This window comes from Chiloscyllium plagiosum, chromosome 2, assembly GCF_004010195.1.
Source record: "Chiloscyllium plagiosum isolate BGI_BamShark_2017 chromosome 2, ASM401019v2, whole genome shotgun sequence".
NCBI classification, from domain to species: Eukaryota; Metazoa; Chordata; class Chondrichthyes; order Orectolobiformes; family Hemiscylliidae; genus Chiloscyllium; species Chiloscyllium plagiosum.
In genome coordinates this window covers 115,419,189-115,443,918 of record NC_057711.1, presented here as the reverse complement: position 1 = coordinate 115,443,918, position 24,730 = coordinate 115,419,189, and the positions used below count along the sequence as shown (strand labels likewise).

Genomic DNA, 24,730 nt, shown 5'->3' with positions numbered 1-24,730 from the left:
ACGACCCTCTCTCCCTCGTAGCCCTACACACGGATGAAAAAAACCACCATTTCGACTGGGACAACACGTCTATCGTGGGACAGGCTAAGCAAAGACATGCCAGAGAATTCCTTGAGGCCTGGCACTCCAACCACAATGCCATAAACAAACACATAGATCTAGATACCATCTATCAACCCCTCAGAAAACGAACAGGAAATGACATCACCACAAACCCCAGGAACCCCATCCAGGAGAAAGATATAAATAGAAAGCAGGAGACAACAGCTTCGCTTCACTTGGAGGTCACCACTGATGATGTTACTTAGCCAGGTAATGAAATGTCTGGATATCAAACCTACAGCTCAGCGAGCAAACCTACACCCTAAACCTCAACCTGAGCTACAAACCTTCACAAATCTTGGTGTCCCTACATGCCAAGGACTGCAATGGTTCAAAAAGACAGCTCAGCAGCACCATATCCTAAGACTGAATATGTTCAAAAATATTGCTCACAGTCCAACAACAAAGACATACATTTACCTAACATTTTTAGCCTGGTCATACATTCACAAGGTGTTTTGTGGAAGTAGTTATCAAACAAGGCTTTTTTTTAACCAGATCACATAATGAAATAACAGAATATGCATCCAAAAGAAAGGCCAAAGAGGAAGGCTTTAAGGAGTGTCTTCAATGATTGATGCCTGGCAGAGTGACTAAGGGAGGTATAAAAATTTGGAGGAGCATAGATATCTCAGATCTGTAGGACTGGAAGACGTTATGGATTTAATTAATTATGGAGACAACCACAAAACCCAACTGAATTACTCAATATGTATCGGTATCATGTGTCACATTTCCTCTTCTAATGTGCAAAACCTTTCATGTACCTAAGGAGAAAGGACTCGCTTTTATACTTTATCTTATTTTTATGCAGGAAAAACTCTATTGTGCACAGGATTTGTGAACATCAATCTGATAATTGACCAATATTCCACTCAAAAATCTACTGCTGCTCTGTAAAACTATTGCGTTGATGTCCTCCTAATAGGTTGCCAGAAACATGGATGATTCAAGTGAAAGGAATAGTTGTGTGAGACAAAACTCCAGAGTATTCAAGGGTTACAACAACTGATTAAATTTGCCGCTTTAAAAGCCTTCCACTTATTGAGTACAAATTCTAAATACAGAACAGCAGCCTTTCATTTTCTTCTGAAAGAAAATGTTCACACTATGGGGAAAAACCATGCAACATTCCTCCTATCTAGATGACTGAGAATATTCTAACACTCTAGTTTCTGACTTAAGCCAGGAGAAGGATTACTTTGGAATGAGGATTGAATCTGCTACACAATCCACAGCTCTAAGCACCAGATACTAAGCTGCCATTGCTAATGATGTTAAAAAACACACAACACCAGGTTATAGTCCAACAGTTTTAATTAGAGGCACGAGCTTTCGGAGCATGCTCCTTCATCAGGTGGTTGCCAAGGAGCAGCGCTCTGAAAGCTAGTGCTTCCAATTAAACCTGTTGGACTATAACCTGGTGTTGTGTGATTTTTAACTTTGTACACCCCAGTCCAACACCAGCATCTCAAAGCATTGCTAATGATGTATTTGCACAAAGCAGCATTTCTTTTCGTAACAGTGCTCGATTAATCACTTCACCGCTAATATTTATGACTTGGCCAGATATGTCTGATACACATTTGACCTGTACTGATAAGTTAATTTTGTACGTGGAAGTAAGGTGCTCAGCAAGAGAGATACTAATCAAATTACAGAGTCTCTGTAGCTGTAGTTATCAGTTGTAATATGTTTAATCTGCCATTCCGCTGTACGCTGTGTTGTTGGCTTAGATTAGCAAGACCAGCTTTATACCAGTGATCAGAATAGCTGATACAGCCAGAGTAAACAGTTGCATGTATAGGGCTATCAAATTTTGCTTTATTCTCTCTTCAAGAACCATCAGACTGACTTAATGCAAGATATTAATCAGTTATTATTACTTCTCATTACTATTTTAAAAACAGATATGTCTCTGCAAAGTCTATCACAATGTACATTTACTGGCAAGCAAAATTTGTCTGGGACCCTTTTGCACTGACTGGATTTTGCATTTTTCAGTGGAATAAGGAAGTAGATGATTCATCACCATGTGCACCCTCCCCCCGCACTCCCCATCAAACCTTGTCCAGTCAAGCACCAGATGGCCAAGCCCTGCATAGTGTTGGGGGTGGGTAAGTAGGTGGGCGTTAGGCAGTCGATTGGTGTTGGTGAGGAGTGCACTGCACCTCCTTAGGAGTTTACACTGGGTCATTGCTCGGTGGAGAGTGGGGCAGGCAGTTAGACTTTGAACAGGAAGTTGGTCACGCCCGACAAATCTAAAAGGCTTCCTGCAATCTTCATTCCTGATGGCAGGCTCAAAAACATTTCCAACAATTGGTTAAAAGTCATGTGAAGGCTGCCACCTTCCCCAGCAGAATCTGCTGCCCCTCTTGCCCGTGTGCCCCATGGCTAAGTCTTTTCTTCTGCCCTCCTGCCTCACCGTAACTCCCAAATCTTTTCCAGTCCATTGCTTGGATACTCCAGCTGGCAACAAAAAATTCAATACTGAAGCTGAAGCTGGCACTATCAATAAGGTGGGCAGGTTTCTGATTAAGGTGCTCTCTTGCCTTGTGTAGTACCAGGGCCTGGCATGATGACAACGTACTGCTGATCTGACGCCATCATACTATTTTTTAAATTTGGAGGGGGGTGGGCTGGGTTGGCCTGCCCACACTGTGGCCATAATGTTCTGCCCAATGTCTGTTACTTCCCTTTCCTATCATTTCACATTCCCTTCTCTTGAAGCGCCATATGCTTGTCACATACAAATAAATGGTAGCTTGACTCTAAATGGACAAATCTGTAGATATGTTCAACCAGATACGTTCCACCCTTCAGTTCTCCCGAAAACTCTGCACTCTTCCAGTTTTGGCTACTCACACATCCCCAGTGTTCATTGCTCCACCATTGATGGTCAAATCTTCAGCTGCTTAAATCCTAAGCTCTAAAACTCTCCTCCTTTAAGATATTTCTCTTTGATGAACCTTGATCAATTCCCTGCAAGGAATATAGGTATAGGAGAAGGCCATTTAACCCCTCAAATTTATTCCACCATTTAGTGAGATCATGGCTGTTCTACAACCTATTTTCATATATACACCTTTGCACACATCCTGAAATATCTTTGGATAGGAAACTAGCACATGATCAAGCATCATTTTGTCTTGACCCTGTGAGGGTGCTATAGAAATGCACGTTCTTTCTATCTGGGAGTGATGAAGAATGTGCACACCCATCTAAAAGGTTCAGCCAGTCAGAAAAGCTGTAAAGTTATTAAAGCAAAGAGTCACAGAGATGTACAGCACGGAAACAGACCCTTCGGTCCATGCCGACCAGATATCCTAAACTAATCTGATCCCATTTGCCAGCACTTGGCCCATATCTCTCTAAACCGTTTCTATTCACATACCCATCCAGATGCCTTTTAAATGTTGTAATTGTACCAGCCTCCACCACTTCCTCTGGCAGCTCATTCCTTACACGCACCACTCTTTGCACGAAAAAGTTGCTGTTTGAGTCCTTTTTAATTTTTTTCCCTTTCACCCCAAACCTATGCACTCTAGTTCTGGATTCCCCCACCCAGGGAAAATACCTGGTCCATTTACTCTATCCATACCCCTCATGGTTTTATAAACCTCTATAAGGTCACCCCTCACCCTTTGATGCTCCAGGGAAAACAGCCCCAACCTATTCAGCCTCTCCCTATAGCTCAAACCCTCCAATCCTAGCAACATTCTTGTAAGTCTTTTCTGAACCCTTTCAAGTTTCACAACATCACACCAGGTGACCAGAATTGCACACAATATTCCAAAAGTGGCATAACCAATGTCCTGTACAGCCCCAATTCCTATGCTTAATGCTCTGACCAATAAAGGAAAGTATACTAAATGCCCTTTTCACTATTCTCTCTTCATGCGACTCCACTTCCAAGGCAGTTAAGTATTCTTCCAAGAAGAATGCAAGTCTCCCTGTAAAGAATATTCGTTCAATCACATGATGCTCAGTTTCTCTGTGGAAATCCGATGTTGCTTTGTGGCACTACGCAGAACTTTGATATAAATATTTTAAGAAACGTTTAACAGGTTAATTAAATCTCTCTCTCTCTGACACACTGCCTGCTGTTTTACCCATACTGGCTTGTATTTAAATGACTCTTTGATGTCATAAAATGCCCCCAAGCACTTCACTGAAGTGTTATAAGGTAAAATTTGACACCAGACCAGCTAAGGAAATGTTAGGGCAGGTGACCGACCGAAAGCTAGGTCAGAGCTGTAGATTTTACACAACATTTTAAAGTAGGAGAGAGAGAGGTGGACAAGTTGACGTAGGGAATTGAGATGTTGCTGGACCAGGAGGCAATGAAGCAGAGGGAGAGGTGTCGAGTGAACAGGATATGATATGGTAATAAAAGCCTGTGGATGCTGACGATCTGAATTAAAAGAAAAATTCTGGAGAAAGGCATCAAAATACCTGTGGATAGAAGAAGTTAATATTTTGAGTCCAATATGATTCTTCTTTAGAATAGGATTTGGTATAGGTCAGGCTACAGAGAGTAGTTGTCGAAAAGCTTAAGTTTATGGAGGGTGCAAGATGGTAAGCTGCTAAGAAGCATTACCTGTTTATATAAACAGGTTTGTACTTTAGATAACATAGTCAATAGAATATTTGTCATATATAGATGTCCAGCATTAGGCCAAGATAAATGAGATGATCGTTTTTATCCTATGTTGTCCTAGTTTTCCTGTTGGGCAATGATTCACACACTTTTTCTTCAAATAGAAATCATTACAGCCTTGTAATCATCAAAACAAATCTTCAGTGCAGGAGTATATTGAAATCCATCAGCAAAACAAAAACTAAGCTTGCATTTATGCAGCACTTTTAGCATAGCTAAGTATCCCAGGAGATTTTACCAAAGAGCTAACTGGACAGACTAGATGGGAAGTCATGGAATAAGATATTGAGATTGTGAGAAGAAATGCTTGATAGAAAAGACAGGTTTTAAAGGGGGCATTAGAGAAGCTAAAAAAATAAGGACACAACAAATTTAAGGCTGTAAGACCACAGCAGCCAAAGGTACGGGAAGCTAAGGGATTGGAAATGCTAAAGGAACCAGAATTGGAGGAGTGCTGAGATCACTAAAGGTTGTAGGGCTCAGAAGAGATTCCAGAGGCAGAAATAGGTGAGGCCACAGAGAATCTGAGCCAGTTACAGAGCCTGGAGTCCTACGGCCATTTGTTTGATTATGGCTCTGCCGGTTCTTTGGTTTTTAATTACTCCCACACTCCTGCTCCTCCCAAGTAACCTGGCTAATATTTCCTGTTCAAATGTCTCTCCCATTCCCTTTGAAGGTTTCTACTGAATTATCTTGCACTGATCTTCCAGGCAGTCATGAAAGATCACAACAACTCATTGCATAAAATAAGTTCTCCTTATTTGCATTCTAGTTCTTTGCAAATTCTCTTAACTCTGTCTCCTCTAGTTACAAACCCTCCTGCTGTTGTATATATGACTTTCATTTTCAAAGACTCCACATACTGTTTATTTACACAGCAGCAACTCTGCTTGCCAATTTGACTGATGTGGGTGTATACAGAGAAATCAGTCAGTTTGCTGTAATGACTGCTTCATAACTGATTAAGTATTTTACTATTTTAAGTAAACTAAGTCATGGAGTTCATCAATCCCTGATGAGTAACCGTTCATTAGGCTACTATCATTAAAAATGATATTGAGTCATAGAGTCATACAGCATAGAAACAAACCCTTCAGTCCAAGTAGTCCTTGCCCAACATAATCCCAAACTAAACTAGTCCCACCTTCCTGCTCCTGGCCCATAATCCCTCCAAATCTTTCCTATACAGGGAATTATCTAAATGTCTTTTAAATGTTGTACTTGTGCCCACATCTATCACTTCCTCAGGAAGTTCATTCAACATGTGAACCACCCTCTGTGTAAAAACATTGCCCCCATGTCCTTTTTAAATCTCTCTCCTCTCACCTTAAAAATGTGGCCGCTGGTCTTGAAATCCCCCATCCAGGGAAAAGACACCTACTGTTAACCCTATCTACATCCCTCATGATTTTATAAATTTTTATAAGGTCACCTCTCAACTTCCTACGTTCCAATGAAAGAAGTCCCAGCCTATCCAGCCTTTCTTTAGAACTCAAACCCTCCATACCTGGCAAGGACAAGTTGGACCATAGGGTCTGTTTCCATGCTGTAAATCTCTATGACTCTATGACATCCTGGTAAATCACTTCATAACCATATTCAGCTTAATAATATCCTTCCTATATGGTAAACAGAGCGGAAAGTGTCATGCTGATGAGACCTATTAGTCAACATGCAAGTTAGTCTATAGGTCAAACACATGGTTAACAGTCTTATATTGCACTAAAGTGCATGAAACAACCCTTGAAATCTTTGTTGGTTATAACATCAGAGTGTGAAAAACTAAGTTTACTGTAAACAGATAAATTACTACTAAGATTCCAGTTTAACTCATGTGAAAAAGCCAAGTGAACAGTGCATGTGCTGAATTGAAAGCAAGCAAGTGGACATCAAAGGCATATCAGAATGGCCACAAAAGTCCCTAGTTTAAACTGAGGCACAGCAGACCTTTTAATAGAGATCCAAGTGTTTAAACAGTTTTAACAGCAATGGTTTCTATATATTTACTACATTCGATGAAGAAAATCTAGTCATTATGATTTGCTTAACAATTGGGAATGAAGGTCTATACAACTTAACACATCAGGACTTTCAGCCAAAGAGCTAATTGATTCCCAAAATACACAGACCACATTAGAAAACCAATTAAGAGTTAGTGAACTTTTGTAATCATTGACCAGAATTCATCTCATTTCAGCAGAAGCCTACAGAGTTCATAGACCATTCGGTGAGTTGATGCAGAGAAAGCCCTCATTGTGATTTTGAATAGAGTAAACAAACAGAATTATTGAATGGGGGATTGCGACCAGCACCATGCAAACTTTCCTGACAGATTTTTAGACAGAGATTTATGGTGCTAGAGAGCTGTTGCATGTAAGCATGAAGAAAACATTGCAAGTTAATGAAACTTACTGATCCTAAATGAAACTTGACAATGTTTGATACAACAGTCCAACACACAGACAGAGCAAGACATATGGAAAGTATGACATTCTGCTTGTGCCACGAAAATGCTGTGCTTTCAATCAATTTTGTTCGGTATTGATAGTCAAAGCCACTGACAGAAGCAGTGCACTAGAGCACAGACTGATGCAGCTTCAAAGAGTGACAATAAAGCCCATCTATCCTGCCAAAGGAGAATACATGAAATGATAAACAGACCAGAAAATGACAATGGACATAATGAATGTGTGTTTCTCACTGTCATCTCATGTAAAACTTCAATGCCATCACATTGTCTAAAGTTCTTGCAAAAATACAATTAAAATAATCTGTCCTCAGAAGACTGGCCGTCATTTATATAAATGATTTGGATGCGAGCATAAAGAGTATAATTAGTAAGTTTGCAGATGACACCAAAATTGGAGGTGTAGTGGACAGCAAAGAAGGTTACCTCAGATTACAACAGGATCTTGATCAGATGGGCCAGGGGCTGAGAAGTGGCAGATGAAGTTTAATTCAGATAAATGTGAAGAGCTGCATTTTGGGAAAGCAAATCTTAGCCCGACTTATATGCTAAATGGTAAGGTCCTAGGGAATATTGCTGAACAAAGAGACCTTGGAGTGAAGGTTCATAGCTCCTTGAAAGTGGAGTCACAGGTAGATAGGATACTGAAGAAGGTGTTTGGTATGCTTTCCTTTATTGGTCAAAATATTGAGTACAGGAGTTGAGAGGTCATGTTGCGGCTGTACAGGACATTGGTTAGGCCACTGTTGGAGTATTGCGTGCAATTCTGGTCTCCTTCCTATTGGAAAGATGTTGTGAAACTTGAAAGGGTTCAGAAAAGATTTACAAGGATGTTGCCAGGGTTGGAGGATTTGAGCGATGGGGAGAGGCTGAACAGGCTGGGGCTGTTTTCCCTGGAGCATCGGAGGCTGAGGGGTGACCTTATAGATGTTTATAAAATTATGAGGGGCATGGATAGGATAAATAGACGAAGTCTTTTCCCTGGAGTGGGGGAATCCAGAACTAGAGGGAATAGGTTTAGGGTGAGAGGGGAAAGATTTAAAAGAGACATAAGGGGCAACTTTTCCATGCAGAGGGTGGTACGTGTATGGAATGAACTGCCAGAGGAAGTGGTGGAGGCTGGTACAATTGCAACATTTAAAAGGCATTTGGATGGGTATATGAATATGAAGGGTTTGGAGGGATATGGGCCGGGTGCTGGCAGGTGGGACTGGATTGGTTTGGGATATCTGGTCGGCATGGACGGGTTGGACCGAAGGGTCTGTTTTCGTGCTGTACATCTCCATGACTCTATGGTGATTATTTTATAATGGAAAAGGTTTGGCACAGGGCTAAGTGCCAATATACTACCCCTGCGAGTTCTAAAATACATATGTGCACAGACATAGGATGACGTAACAAATCTAAAAATGTAAACAGTCTACATGTAGCTGCTATCAGTACCATGTGCAGGATCATCGGAGCTGGACAGCAAGTACAATGAATCAGCTTTGACATTTCAGCTGTTCTAACTTGTAAGCACTGCTGGACTTACCACTGCAGGTACACCAGCATGTCATACCCTTTTACCAGTCATAATCCATAGAAACAGTCAGACTATTCAAAATTACTGAATCAAATACAAAAGAAGAACAGAACACATTGGAGCTAAAAATCTCAGCTCTCTGATACCGAGAGGGAAAAATAAATCTCAAGAGGAAAAGGCTCTAACACCAACTCAGGATAAATCCAGGCTTGATCTCTGAGGCGATGAAAGCTTTATGGAATACCTCTGCTCAGGTCACAAAGATGAATGAAGAACAAAAAGAGTTAGAAAGGAAGCAAGATGAAGCACAAGCTCTGCATAGTCAATCCAATGAAAATATTTCCAGTTTACCAGAAGATGTGGAGCAATTCACATGTAAAACCGATCAGTTAGCGAGAAGATGGCAAAGTGAAATGTCACTGGACAATTAACCTGGAGCCCCAGGGAGATGGAATCAAACAACACGATGAAAGATGGTGAAATGTGAATTTATTAAAATCTGGAATGAAAAGCAATCATGTAACCATTGTCAGTTGTCATGAAAAGCCACTTGTTCTCATCTTCAGACTAAGCACTTTACAGCCTTCTGGACTTGATATTGAGTTCAACACCTTTAAATTTCTTCCCTTTCTTTTAGCTTTGCTTGTGACATTCTCTGTCACCATGTTCCGCGCGCGTGCGCACACACACACACACACACACACACACCCTCTCCCCCCCCCAGCAGTCAGACACACCACTGTTCTGCCATTCTCACATTCCAATCTCTTAATCTGAACTATCAACATCCTTTTTCCCCCAATACTGTACACTCCACCACCCCACCCAACTGAAGCATAAATGCTGCCCCCTGCACACTTCACTTCAGCTCTGGTGAAGAGTCATCTAGACTTGAAACGTTAGCCTATTCTCTCTCCATGGATGCTGCCTGACCCACTGTGATTTGCAGCATTTGTTGTTTTCCGTGTAGATTCCAGCATCTTCAGTAGTTTGTTCCCACTTGGTTCATTAATGCTCTTTTAAGAAGAAAATCTGCTATCTTTATCTGCTGTGGCTTATTTGTGACTCCAGACCCACAACATGACTCTATAACAATCTTTGAAAATGCTTAGTAGGTCATTCAGTTCAAGGACAAATGTTGATCTTACTACAATGAGCACATCCCATGAAAGAAAACAATAGACTCAGCAGGAGCAGCTCTGGAAACATTGGCTTGAGCTGAAAGTTATGTTGGAAATTATTACAAGCCTGCAAAAAGAGGCGGAGATACACAGTGCACAGCAACAAGGAGCTGCTATCACTTGTGAGACAGTCCTTTCAGAAATAAGTGACGTTCTGGTGAAAGAATACCAGCAGAGCATAGGGGAAACCATACAACCACTGAAGCAGCAATTAAAGAGATCCAGGCTTTCAGTGAAAAGAAAAAGGAGAAATATTGAAGTAGTTGGATATTTATTAGAAGTTATGAAGGAGAAACTATAGTGGACCAACTGAAGATAAAAATGTTGATAGAATGATGAGATGATAGAGAGTAAAACCAGAAATTTCGAAATGGGCTAGAAGCCCTTTGGAACAAAATAGTGGTGACCAAGAAAATTTGAACCACTTGAACAGCCTACGGAATTGGATCACTAATCGCTAATCTGGTGCAAAACATGGCTGTGGTGCAAGAGGATAAGCAAATAGTGGGCCAACAACAGCAGTCCAAAGGAGAAAAACGCCACACAAACACAGGAATGACAGACAATATGAATGACTATGGAACCCAACAACAGCTCCAGACAATCTTAGTATCAAGAGATATGGATAAGATTAGTTTCCCTACAGGGTGGAAACAGGCCCTTTAGCCAAACAAGTCCACACCAACCCTCTGAAGAGCAACCCACCCCCCTCTGACTAATAACCTAAAACTATGGACAATTTAGCATGGCCAATTCACCTGACTTGCACATCTTTGGAATGTGGGAGGAAACCCATGCAGACACAGGGAGAACATGTAAACTGCACACAGACAGTCGCCTGAGGCTGGAATCAAAGCCGGGACACCAAATACTATGTGTATACAATGCTACCACTCTCCCTGTCTCCTAGTTGGTCAGTTCTGGGTTTGCAGGCTACACACACAAAAATCAGTTTGCTGTAATGTCTGCCTCATAGTTGTTAATGTGTTTTATTGTTATAGTGAATAAGGCAACCCAGGGTTAAAAAATCCCGATGAGCCGTTGTTTATTAGACCATTATTGTTCACATGATATTAGCCTCTAGAAACAATTTCTCCTTGTTTACTCAGTCGAAATCCTTCAGAGTTTTGAATCCTCTATAAAATCTCCTCTTGACCTTCTCTGTTCCCAGAGAATTGAGCAGCTAGGCACTAGCATTAAAATGAAAATATCTGGTGAGAATATTATGAATAGCTCTAATATATCTCATATTTAGGTGCTGAGCTGTTTTTTATTGCAAGGCTTGGCATTTTCTGAAAATTTAAATTAAATATAAGCCTCTTTTGTTCCTTAACATTAAGAATGACAATCTTTTGCAGAACTTCCAGTGCTTAGAACAGAAAGTACAATAAAAGGCATGCCGAATAGCTTATAAATGATAAACCTAGCGCCTCTCCATGGCTTGTGGAATCGCTTTATCACACAGTGGAATGCAATTGAGAGAATTCTCTCTCAAAATTCAGCCAAGGTGAAGAGGTTGTAGAGATCAAGTGTAGTTATGGGTTCTCTCAGTGAAGTGCATAAAATAGATTTAAAAATGACGACACTAAAATTCTTTAATATTCAGCATGTTTAGGACTGGGCGATGCTGGTTAATCATCAATGCTGGTCACAGGGGAGCTGACACAAGACAAGGTGGTGCCCCATCATTGATGGGTTAAGAGGAAAGGAGAAGTGGTTAAAGGCTCCTGCAGAGCAGGGCAACGGAGTAAATCACAACAACTGGTGTTAAAACAAACACTGCAAACTTACAATGCAAACCATCATTTGCAAGAAGCTCCAGGGCAGTTTCTTAAAAAGAAATTCAGCCATTATTTTCACTGATAGTTGCTCTGAGTGGTATATCTTTGCTCAGGAACAATATCCAAAACTTATCCAATAATTAAATAACTTCAACTTAAACTCTAAGAACAATTAGCGGAGGTTATCATTTACTGTTATACTGCTAGCTATTGTTATTAGTTGTCTTTTAAAGGATGCGTTATCGGAATATTGAAAGTGACTATGTTTTAAAGAGGCTAGAAATTCTGGTAATTAGAGACTTCCAGTTAATGGAGTGCTGGATAATACAATTACTTTATATGAAATCAGATGCACTGGTGGACACTTTTTTAACCTGGAATGTTTATTTGTAAGTCCAAAATGGACAATGTGTGTGTGCTGACATGGCCTGTGGAGTACGTCTCCTCAGCAACACTTGCTCCACTACTTCACTGCCTGCTCCTCTCCAACCTCATGGCGCTGCCTGGGGAAGGGCCTTTCCTGGTGCTGAGAGGCTGTAGCCAGAGGCAGAGTTGGGGCTGCTGCAATGCCTGTTCTTTCCCCCACCTGCTGCCCCCTTCACCATCACTGTCAAAGGAAGAACAAACTAAGTTCCTCAACCTGACTCCAAATGAATCACCAGCATAGCACAGACAGGGCCAGTGAAGTCAACTGACCATGACATTGCGTTCCTTCACTTGTTGGTGCCCTTTTTCACCTCAGTGCATTTGTAATCTTCAAGAGCATTTAACTTCATCAATGCTTCACACAATACAACTAGAAAAACATTTGGACAGGTACATGGATTGGATTGGGATGGAGGGATATGGACCAAGTGAAGGCAATGGGACTAGATTAATTGTGAAAACCTGGCAGCATGGACAAGTTGGGCTGAAGGGCCTGCTTCCAAGCTGTAGATCTCTATGACTGAACCATTGGTGCACTAAAAATCCTTCCGTGTGCTTCCTCAACTGGCTACATTCCATATTGTTCAACAACAGGAAATACAAATAGCAACAATTTGCATTTACACAGCACCATTTACAGAGTAAAATATTTCAAGGCATTCTTGAAAACAAAATCGATACTAAGTCACATAACACAGGCACAGTGACAAATGGGTGGGGAATTATAAATTGCAGGCTGTGCAAAAAGTCAGAATGCAGAGCTCTCAACTTGGTTTGACGAATCCAATATGCTTTATCACAGCAGAGAGCTCTCTCGCTTCCAAATGCAAGGGCAGAAGGTTGGAAACGTGAGGCAATCAATCCAGGAAGGCATGAAAGAGGTCAGGCCATAGATATGTATTGGGACATTGTGCAGAAATGGACTTTAGATGTGTGAATTCATTGGAATGTGTCACTGGGGACAGTCAGTGAGAGGAATCGGGGAATATTTCTTGGTTGATGACATTCCAATTAATCTCACTTCCCCATAGCTCTTTAAATTTTACCTGTTCACACGTACTCAATCAATGCCTTTTTGAAAGTTACTTTTTCAGACAGCATATTCCGGCTGGTTGGACCTCACTTGATGGAAAAAAAAATTCTCCTTTTCATTTTCACTCTTCTTGTTTGTGTGAATTGTTTTAAATCTGTGACCTCTGGCTATTGACACCTGCCAGTGGAAACAGTTTGTTTCCTAGTGCTTAGACCAGTCTCCTAGTGCTTAGACCAGTCTCCTAGTGCTTAGACCGGTCTGTGAGTGCTTAGACCGGTCTGTGAGTGCTTAGACCAGTGAACTCACTATTCCAGGGAGTACAGGAAGCTCATTAAGCACAAGAAGGAGAAAATGATATAAGGATATGCAATGGTGTGGAAGAAAGGAAGTTCTGAGGTTGGAGGCTCTTGTGGAACATACAACACCAGATTAGTTGGGTCGAGTGGTCTGGTTTGGATCTGTAGGTTCAGCAGAAGTAAGAATAAAGTCAACATAGAACCATTCTCTCATTAGGGACAGAGATGACTAGATGTGGTTTAACCTGAGGATTACCACACCTCATACAAGGATAGAGGCTGGGAATGAGAATCCTTTTCTGGTAACCTCAGCCAGTGTAGGAATTGAACCCAAACAGTTTGTGTTACTTTACATTACAAACCAGCCATTTGGTCAATTGAGCTAACGGACCCCCTCATTCGAAGTAAATAGATACCGCTTGGTCAGTGACACTGACTCCAGCTCTGAAGGTTCAAGCCCATGAACATGCCTAGCCGGCCTTGGAAATATACACAAAACCTCAATACTAACACTTACAGTCGCAGATGTAAACCAAGATAGAGGACAGGAAGAATTTCTAGCTGTAACAGGCTGATCCTTTTTTGAGGTATTTTAGGTGTTGGAGGTGATTTTCTCGAACTACCGGAGCAGCAATTACTGTTTTATATGCTGTTGCATTGCTTTGGCACTTTGGAGAAAAAAAAAGTCAAAACAATGCCATTTTTAAAAGGGAGAGAAACAGACAAGGGCAACACATGGTCAGGCAGTGCAGGACAGAGACGGAGAGAGAGAGAGAGAGAGAAATAAACCCACACTGCTAATTGACAGAGCAGTGAACCTGCACAGTTCTTGTATCGCTGGACACCGGCGTGCACCTGGGAAAATGAACAAACAGTGAACTTCACAACTGATCTTGGAGGAACCTGTCTAGGAGAGGTCACAGCACAAAGACAGATAAGTGAATAGTTTTAAGTGTGGCCTTGGGGATTCTGCAGTAGTGAAGAGTAGGTTCTAACTTGATTATATGTTTAATTGAGATATGCCTCTTGATTAAACTTAAAAATATAAGCCATAAGTATTAAGTTAGCCTGGAGCACTGTTTGCAGAGAAATAAGACAGGGTTATTTTCTGGGACTGCAGATTGGAAGAAGCAAAAATGGCCCTTCGTATAGTGATATGCTTTTCTGTCAGATGTGGGAGTTTAGGGAGAGTTTACAGGTTACTGAGGATTATATCTGCAATAAATGCCGTTAGCTGCAAATCCTATCAGATAGAATGGAACGATTGGAGCAACTGTTAGAGGCAATGAGGAATTTACAAGAGCAAAAGGGTGTGATGGATGGCAGTTATAGGAAAGGAGAAAAATCGCAGATACAGTCATATAGATAGTTAACTCCAGGAAAGGAAGAGAGGTAGGCAGGTAGTGCAGGTGTGTTCTGTGGCCATCTCCATTTCAAACAAGTATGCTGTTTTGGAAAATGTAGGGGGTGATGGACTCTCAGGGGAATGTAGCTCAAACAGCCAAGTTTCTGGTATTGAGAATGGCTCTAATGCAATGAGGGGTACGTTGGGTTGCAAGAGGTCGATTTTGGTGGGGGATTCTCTAGTCTGAGGCACAGATAGGCGTTTCTGTGGCCAGCAGTAAAAAATCAGAATGATGTGTTGCTTTCCTGGTGCCAGAGTCAAGGATATCTCGGAGATGGTGCATAATGTTCTCAAGGGGGAGAGGGGGCAGCAGGAGATCATTGCACACATTGTAACCAACGCCAATGGAAGGGAAAAGGATGAGATTCTGAAGGGAGAATATAGAGTTGGGCAGGAATTTAAAAAGAAGATCCTCGAGAGTAGTAATATCTGGATTAGTCCTGATGCTGTGAACTAGTGAGGGCAGAAATAGGAGGATAGAGAAGATGAATGCATGGCTAAGGAGCTGGTGTATGGGAGAAGGGTTCACATTTTTGGATCATTGGAATCTCTTCTGGAGGAGAAGTGACCTGTACAAGAAGGATGGATTAGAAGGGGACAAATATACTGGCAGGGAGATTTGCTAGGGCTGTGGAGGATTTAAACCATTAGGGTTGGGGAGGAGGCAGTGGTGGGACCCAGGGAGATAGTGAGGAAAGAGATCAATCTGAGACTAGTACAGTTGAGAAAAGAAGTGAGTCAAACAGTCAGGACAGGCAGGGCCAAAGGAGATAACAAGATAGGACTGATAAATTAATTGCATTTATTTCAATGCAAGGGGCCCAACAGAGAAGGCAGATGAACTCAAGGCATGGTTAGGAACATGGGACTGGGATATCATAGCAATTACGGAAACATGGCTCAGGGATGGGCAGGACTGGCAGCTTAATGTTCCAGGATACAAATGCTACAGGAAGGGTAGAAAGGGAGGCAAGAGAGGAGGGGAATGGTATTTTTGATAAGGGATAGCATTACAGCTGTGCTGAGGGAGGATATTCCTGGAAATACATCCAAGGAAGTTATTTGGGTGGAACTGAGAAACAAGAAAGGGATGATCACCTTATTGGGATTGTGTTATAGACCCTCTAATAGTCAGAGGGAAATTGAGAAACAAATTTGAAAGGAGGTCTCAGCTATCTGTAAGAATAATAGGGTGATTATGGTAGGGGATTTTAACTTTCCAAACATAGACTGGGACTGCCATAGTGTTAAGGGTTTAGCTAGAGAGGAATTTGTTAAGCATGTACAAGAAAAGTTTCTGATTCAGTGTGTGGATGTACCTACTAGAGAAGGAGCAAAACTTGACCTACTCTTGAGAAATAAGGCAGGGCATGTGACTGAGGTGTCAGTGGGGGAGCACTTTGGGGCTATTAGTTTTAAAATAGTGATGGAAAAAGATAGACCAGATCTAAAAGTTGAAGTTTTATATTGGAGAAAGGCCAATTTTGACGTTATTAGGCAAGAATTTTCAAAAGTTGATTGGGGGCAGATGTTCACAGGTAAAGGGACAGCCGGAAAATGGGAGGTCATGTTGCGGCTGTACAGGACATTGGTTAGGCCACTGTTGGAATATTGTGTGCAATTCTGGCCTCCTTCCTATCGGAAGGATTTTGTGAAACTTGAAAGGGTTCAGAAAAAATTTACAAGGACGTTGCCAGACCGAAGGGTCTGTTTTCGTGCTGTACATCTCTATGACCCTATGTACTACTATTAAGGAATTATTGCTGAATGAATCTGATTAGTATATTTTGATGTCAGCAGTGAAAGAATTGTTGCAACTGCTCCCTCTAGTGATAACCATCTGGTAGATATTCTTCCAAACAATGCTAACATTAATACTACAACAATAACTTGCTTTTTTCGAATGCCTTCGTGTATCAAAATGTGTAAAAGTGCCTCAATGTAACTACCAGAAACAGGCATAATTTTACAGTTGAACCCCATGAGCAAATATTAAGGGAAAAAGCTTGATAGAAAGTGTGGGTTTTCATAATGTAAAGGCAGGGAAATCCAGAGTTTCAGGCTCAGATAGCTGAAAACATTGCTGCCAATGAGAGAATCATTTAATCTCAGCGAATGCATTAAAGGACAGAATTGGAGGAGCTCAGCCATCTCTTGTAGGGTTGAGGAGATTGCAGAGATAGGAATGAGTAAGGCCCTGCAGGACTTGGAGAATAAAGGTGGGAATTTTAAAATCAAGTCATTGCTTGACCAGGGAGGGGCAATGGTGCTCAGTGAGTCCATGGGGGACACAGGAAGTTGAACTCTCATGGTAACCCAGTAAGACTCCACTTCTTCCTGTAAATCCCTTCATCCTTCAATTATTCCCTGTCCTTAAGATCATGCTATTGTCCTACACTCTTGGTTTTAGTCCTTCATCTTAGTGTTGCAGTTGTAACACAACTTGCACAGTATTTAAATGTAATTGTCATTCCTGATGTGGGAGATATGCTGAAAAAGGAAATACAGCGCACATCACAAAAATCAAGGTTATAAATTAAAACTTTTCATTGACACCATCCATTATTTTCATTGCTCTCCAAAGTTCTGCTAGAACAGAAAGAAAGAACCACAATTTATATTGTTTCTTTCATGGCTTCCAAATGTCCCAAAATGTTTTACAACCAATTAAGTTCTTTTAAAATGCAATCACGATTGAAATGTATGAAACACTCCAGCAGTGCATACAGAGTAAACTCCCACAAACGTGATGTGGTCAAAATCTGTTTATTTTCTTGATGGCTGAGAGATAAAAACTGGCCCAGAACACCAGGGAGAGGATTTGGAAATAATAGCCATTAGGTGTTTGATAAACAGTTAAAAGGCCAGACCAGGACTTGGTTTAACATCAGAACTGAAAGACAACACTTCCAACAGTGCAGCGCTACTTCAGCTCTGAGTGTGTCAGCCTAGATGTGGAACTTGAACCTACATCCCAGCGATGTGACAGTACTAGCCACTAACCCAATGAGATGGGCTTAAATCCAGAAAAAATAGCAAAGCCGTCACTCAAATGACCGTGGTTTACAATTCAGGGAAATGGGTTGTAGGAATTTTATATGTAAAAAGAACATGCCTTTTTTAAGAAGATACCAAATTCCAATTGTTATTTTGGCAATATTTGGAAGAAAGACAAACATTTCTGCTGTGAAATCATAGCTTCTGCAAAAGCCAAAGTAAATGAAGGAACACAGTGTGAAATGCTAGCATCCTCAAAGACTTTCAAGATAGATAATGCAAAACAAGTACCGCAGGCTCTGATATAGAAGGCACAATGAAGTACACATTAATATTCATAGGATTGCTAGTGATTCACAGATGCTTAATTGTTCCAGAATTTGAATTTTACATGGACTGATTTACGAGTGCATTCATTGGAAAGTTCTTAGCTGGGCCTATGATTTGTGAATAGAAAACATCCGCTTTAGCAGGGCACAGCACAAAGGTTAAAACAGTAGTCACAGGTCACTTGCCTGATTATTCAGGACGTACCAAGTATCTTCACTTTTGCTCTTTGCCAATGTCCAGAAGGCTGAGCTCTACTGAAGCAGAAAGTCACTCTTCCTCTCTAACTGTTCACCAACAAGAAACTGACAAACCATCATTAAGATTAGATTTTTAAAATCTCACTTGTTATCAGTCTGCCTCAGAAAGTAGGCAAGTCCTCAGTTTGGCATCTACAAGTGAAAGACAGAACCTTCAAGAGTGCCAGGGTATCAGCTGAGATTGTGAACCTCAAGTTTCTGGAGCACAGGGTTCAAACCAATGAGATTTTTGACTGAGAAGTGACAGGGCTACTACTAAGTCACCACTGACAGCTGTCCCACAGATAGTAGGGCAGAAATTGATACGTATCACACCCAAATGTCGAGTGCACCACGGGTGCACAATAGGCTTATTTGGCAGTGTGTTAGTCAGCAGTTAATTCACAAAAGCATACATTTTAAAAAAATGTTTAATTTTTAGGCCTGCTGCCAAAAAGGGTCCTAAGCAGCAAATAAGAGTGTTGAATTTGTTAATCAGCAGTCACTGAAAGAACCCATGTAAAATTTGTTGCTATGATCCACCTTAGCTCTCAATCAAGCATCTGTAGTACTTTGCTCCTAACTTAGAATTCTTCATTGGTCCCGTGGGTGTCCACTAATTCAGATATCTTATTTTATCTCCTTCCTGTGATGCCAGGACGAGTAACTTTATGTTTCCTACATTGTTCCATTATTCAGGTCATTCTCTGCAGTTACTGTTCTAGGAAAGACCTTTGATGGAAATGTGTTGCTGGAAAAGCGCAGCAGGTCAGGCAGCATCTAGGGAACAGGAGAATCGACGTTTCGGGCATTAGCCCTTCTTCCTGAAGAAGGGCTAATGCCCGAAACGTCGATTCTCCTGTTCTCTAGATGCTGCCTGACCTGCTGCGCTTTTCCAGCAACACATTTCCATCTCTGATCTCCAGCATCTGCAGACCTCACTTTCTCCTCCTAGGAAAGACCTTTTACAACATCAAGACATGCCAAAATGCTTTATGGCTGATGAAGTAGATTAGATTACTTACAGTGTGGAAACAGGCCCTTCGGCCCAACAAGTCCACACCGACCCACCACCCACCCAGACCCATTCCCCTAACACTACGGGCAATTTAGCATGGCCAATTCACCTAACCTGCACATTTTTGGACTGTGGGAGGAAACTGGAGTACCCTGGGAAAACCCACGCAGACACGGGGAGAATGTGCAAATTCCACACAGTCACTTGCCTGAGGCAGGAATTGAACCTGGGTCTCTGGCGCTGTGAGGTAGCAGTGCTAACCACTGTGCCACCGTGCCACCTGGTACTTTTGAAGTTTAGTCACTGTGGCAATGGTGAAAATGCAGAAATTAATTTACACATAGGAAGCTCACATAAAAGCAAAGTGATACTGACCAGATAACTGTTTTATTGATATTGATTGAAGGATAGATATTAATCAATGAAGAACCCTCTTTCTCCAATAGTGACATGGAATTGCTCCCTCTCGCTTGTGAAGGAAGGCAGGGTCTCAGATTAGGTCCTCATCAGAAAGATGGCACCTCCAACTGTGCAGAACTCCCTAAATACTACACAAGGATGTTAAACTTGAGTCATGTTCTTAGTACAAGTACACAATCCTTTATCTGAAATCCTTGGGGCCAGTTCTTTCTCAGAATTTGGAATTTTTCAGATTTCAGTATAAATGACATTTTCATCGTGAAATATAAAAAAAGACCTAACAGCAGACACATGTATGAATAGTACAAGTGCTGAGGCACAACTGATGCCTGCCAGTTCTGGGCCTTGCCACCTGAGTGACATGGTTCGAGTGGGTGTGGAGTTGGGTCACATGTTCGCATGCCAAAATGACACTCCACACTCAACAAAAAAAAATTCATATTTTGGAGTTTTTCGAATTTCGGAACTTTGGATAAAGGATTGTGTACTTGTATCAGGTAAAAACAATGTGATATAAGGAGAGATATTGTTATGCAGCGAGTTGTTAAGATCTAGGATGCAGTGCTAGAGAGAGTGGTGGAGACAGATTAAATTGTAGCTTTCAAAGGTAAATCGGGTAAGTACCAGAAGAGAAAAGAATAGGCAAAGCTGCACAGAAGGGACTAGCTAACTTAGAGTCATCGAGTCTTAGAAATGTACAGCACAGAAACAGACCCTTTGGTCCAATTCGTCCATGCTGACCAGATATCCTAACCTAATCTAGTCCCATTTGCCAGCACTTGCCCCATATCCCTTTAAACCCTTCCTATTCTTATACCAATCCAGATGCCTTTTAAATGTTGTAATTGTACAAGCCTCCACCAATTCCTCTGGCAGCTCATTCCATACACGTACCACCCTCTGTGTGAAAAAGTTGCCCCTTAGGTCCCTTTTAAATTTTTCCCTTCTGGACTCCCACATCCCAGGGAAAAGACCTTGTGTATTTACTGTATCCATGTCCCTCGTGACATTATAAATCTCCATAAGGTCACCCCTCAGCCTCTGATGTTCCATGGAAAACAGGTCCAGTCTATTCAGCCTCTCCCCATAGCTCAAATGCTCCAACCCTGGCAACATCCTTGTAAATCTTTTCGGAACCCTTTCAAGTTTCGCAACATCTTTACTCAGAGAGTAGTAAGGGTATGGAATGCTTTGCCTGCAACGATTGTAGCTTCGCCAAGTTTAAGTGCGTTTAAGTCATCATTGGACAGGCATATGGACGTACGTGGAATAGTGTAGGTGGGATGGGCTTCAGATTAGTATGACAGGGCAGCGCAACATCGAGGGCCGAAGGGCCTGTACTGTGCTGTAATGTTCTATATCCCTCTATAACTTGATGTTGGGGAAAGTTGCTTGAAATATGGTGGGCAGAATGGCCTCATTTGGTGGCATTTTCCAGAAGGGGAAATGAACCCACAACTTTCTACGTCAGACGTGGCAATGTGAATGATTGAGGGAGAGCTGTGCATAAATTAGCTGCTGTTTCACCCAAATTCTGACACTGAACGCAGTTTATTGGCTGTCAAATTCGTCAGAATGTCTCAGTGTCATGGAACGATCATAGAAATGCAAGTCCTGCTTTTTTCTAGCCTGGCACATTAGAAGATAGGAAATACCTGACGAAACAGGCCATATTCAGCCTGTACCACCATCTGGTGAAGGAGACACACAGCCACATATCATTCTCTTGAAATTAACAGCAACAGACTCAGGCTGTTTGGCCAGACTACCTCACGTTGCTGTTCACGCTATACATGAGCTTCCACCTACCCAAATTCATCTCAACCAATCAGTACAGCCTTCTGTAGATGATGCTGATATTGTGAGAAGTAAGAGTTAACTACCCAGGATTTGTATTCTCGATGTTGAGATGCCAGATGGTTGCATGGCTAATGGAGATTACAGCAAGGAAACCAATTACTCCATGATGGATCTTTGGAGCTACTGACAAGACAGTTCTTAGCAGTTTCATTCCAGCTTCTTACAGGTAGCTACGATTAAGATTGCCCAACAATTTTGCAATTGTAGTTCTTGAACTGAAGAATTAAAAGGATGTTGAGAACTGCACAAAATGTTCTCTGTGCTTGTGATCACCAGACACAGTAATTGAGACTGTATGTTACCCCGATATTGAAAGCCTCAATGGGTAACACTCCTCCCTCTTAATCAGCAGATTGTACGTCAAGTCCAGTCCAGAGTATGCTATCTGTCCTGCTACGCCTAATGCAGCATAAAGGAATGCTTTGCCTGAAGCCCTGTCTTTTGGATGACACATTAAACTAAGCCTCCATATGTTGGGGTAGCATAGCATGGTGGCTCAGTGGCTAACACTGCTGCCTCACAGCACTGGGGATCCAGGTTCAATTCCAGCCTCGGGCGACACTCTGTGTGAGTTTGCACACTATCCCCATGTCTGTGTGGGTTTCCTCCTACAGTCCAAACGTGTACAGGTTAAGTGAACTGGCCCTGCTAAATTGCCCATAGTGTGCAGGGTAGGTGGACTAGCCATGGAAAAGGCAGGGTTACATGAAAAGGGTAGGGGTTGGGTCTGGATGGGATGCTCTTCGGAGGATCAGTGTGGACCTGATGGGCCAAATGGCCTGCTTCCACACTGTTGGGATTCTGTGTCATACATGTGTAAAGGATTCCATAACACTGCTTTGAAGAAGAGCATTGTCCCAAGTGCCTTGACCAATATTTATCCTTCAAGCAATATCTCAAAAAAATAACAGATTATCTGGTCATTATCACATTACTGCTTGTGAGAATTTTCAGTGAGCATTTCTTACATTACACTTCAAGGAGCACTTCATTGGCAGTAAACTGATTTGGAATATCCTTCAGTGATGAGCTCCGTCTCCACCAACTGTTTCCTCTTTCCCCTTCTCCCCACCCCTTCTCAAACATGTATATTTCCCAGCTCCAATCAGTTCTGAGGAAGGATGACTGGACCCGAAATATTAACTCTGCTTTCTCTGCACAGATTGGAGGTTTTCCAGCAATTTCTGATTTTGTTTCTGATGTCAAGCATCCAGAGTTCTTTGTTTTTGTTTTAATTAAAGTTGCAATTCAATGAGAGCAATTTAGTTTGCTTACAAAAAATATCCTAGGTATGTTGACCAAGAAAGCTCGAAGTTTGAAACTTCTTCTTTGTGAAAACCACTGCCAAATCACGGCAAGCTGGATCCATCGCCAAGGTGACATCTATCTGCACATCTCATAATATGTTCTGAAAGCTGTCGAAATGTCAGACAGAGCATGTTGAAAAATCATGATTTGCAGTGTCTATTAACAGGGGCAAACTGAATCTGAGCATAATTGAACAGCTCAGTATCCTCATCTGTGCCCTAGACTTGCTGCTTTGACTGAAGATCAATAAAACTGAATTAATTTGGCAGGCATGGAATTCTATCTATTGACCGAGGTTGAGGCAAAATACAGAAATAATATCATTGAATGGTGTGAACAGCATTCTTCTCTATTCATCCTGCACGTCTTCAGGTAGTCTGCCAGTACTTTTGGTGACACCAATTAGATCACTCTCTGTCGGATTCCAGTCTCTGTCTTCCTGTTCCCTTCCTCCCAAACTACTTCTCCACAGAAACAAATTGCATTCGTATAGCACCTTAAAAGCAGTAAAAATGCCACAAGGCACTTCACGGATACTCAATCAGGTACAAGTTGCCACTGAGTCCCATAAGGAGCTCAAGATAGCAGAAATGGTGTTAAGGTGGAGGAAGGGTTGTGAGAAGTTATTTCAGAGCTTATGGGTTTGGCAGCTGAAGGCATAGCCATCAATGGTTGAGCAATAGAAATGGAGGATGCTAGAAGTGGAGAATTGCAGAAATCTTGCAGCATTCTGGAGTTAGCAGTGGTGATGACAAATAGGGAGCATTAAAGCCTGGGACAAAGGTGAACACAAGGATGAGAGTGGTACCAGGAGCTTGTATTTAAGGAATCAATTAACCATTCCCTCAAAGAATGGGGGAAGGTTTTAATAAAAGTTTTAAATAAAGATTTGATAAGTAGATAAAGAGAAGATTGGCAGGGGAGGGGGAGGTGCAAAGCAAAGACTTTACACTCTCTTCTTCCTTTCTCCCAAAAGGTTGTAAATTCTAGGAGTCAATACAATATGAAGCATTGATATGCTTTTCAGAGGTATGTGCATAGACAGTCAAATAGTTTTGATATACAGATCAGCTCCAATCTCACTGGGTGGCAGAACAGATTTGAGGGGCTGAAGGTCCTCACCCTGTTACTATGTTGGTAGGAAACTTTTGATTCCCATGTAGGTTTCGCAATGTGCAAGCTCATTACAATGAAAGGAAAACAAAAAAGAAAATTATCATAACTATGATCATGATTAATTGAAAATAAAAAGAAACAAACCAAACCAAGGAAAGTCATTGAAATGTTAAGACAAGGACATTGGGCAAGTGACACTGTTTAGTTCCCACAGAGGAATCGCATTGATTGAAGTTTAAGCAGTCAAGTCAAGTTGGCGCCTTAATTGGGAATCTTAGCTGTAGCTTTCTCTATTTATATTCTTACATACAGGATGAGATTCACCATCACTTCCAATGTGTCAGCAATAGCCTTGAGCCCACTGAGGAAAAGAGTATTCAACAATCAAGATCTCAAGAGAAGAGAGATTTTAAAAAAGACATGACGGAAAAAGTTTTTACGCAGAGGACGGTTCATGTGTGGAATGAATTTCCTGAGAAAGTGGTGGATGTGGGTACAATTATAAAGTTTAAAAGACATTTGGATAAGTACATGAGTAGGAAAGGTTTGGAGGGATATGGGTCAGGAGC

At 41.5% G+C, this 24,730-nt stretch overlaps 1 protein-coding gene across 5 annotated transcripts in view; it reads right to left on the bottom strand.

Annotated features, from left to right (window-relative positions):
- trpm3 (transient receptor potential cation channel, subfamily M, member 3) overlaps positions 1–24,730 on the bottom strand; it is a 489,546-nt gene that overhangs the window by 164,495 nt on the left and 300,321 nt on the right. The window lies entirely within an intron of this gene.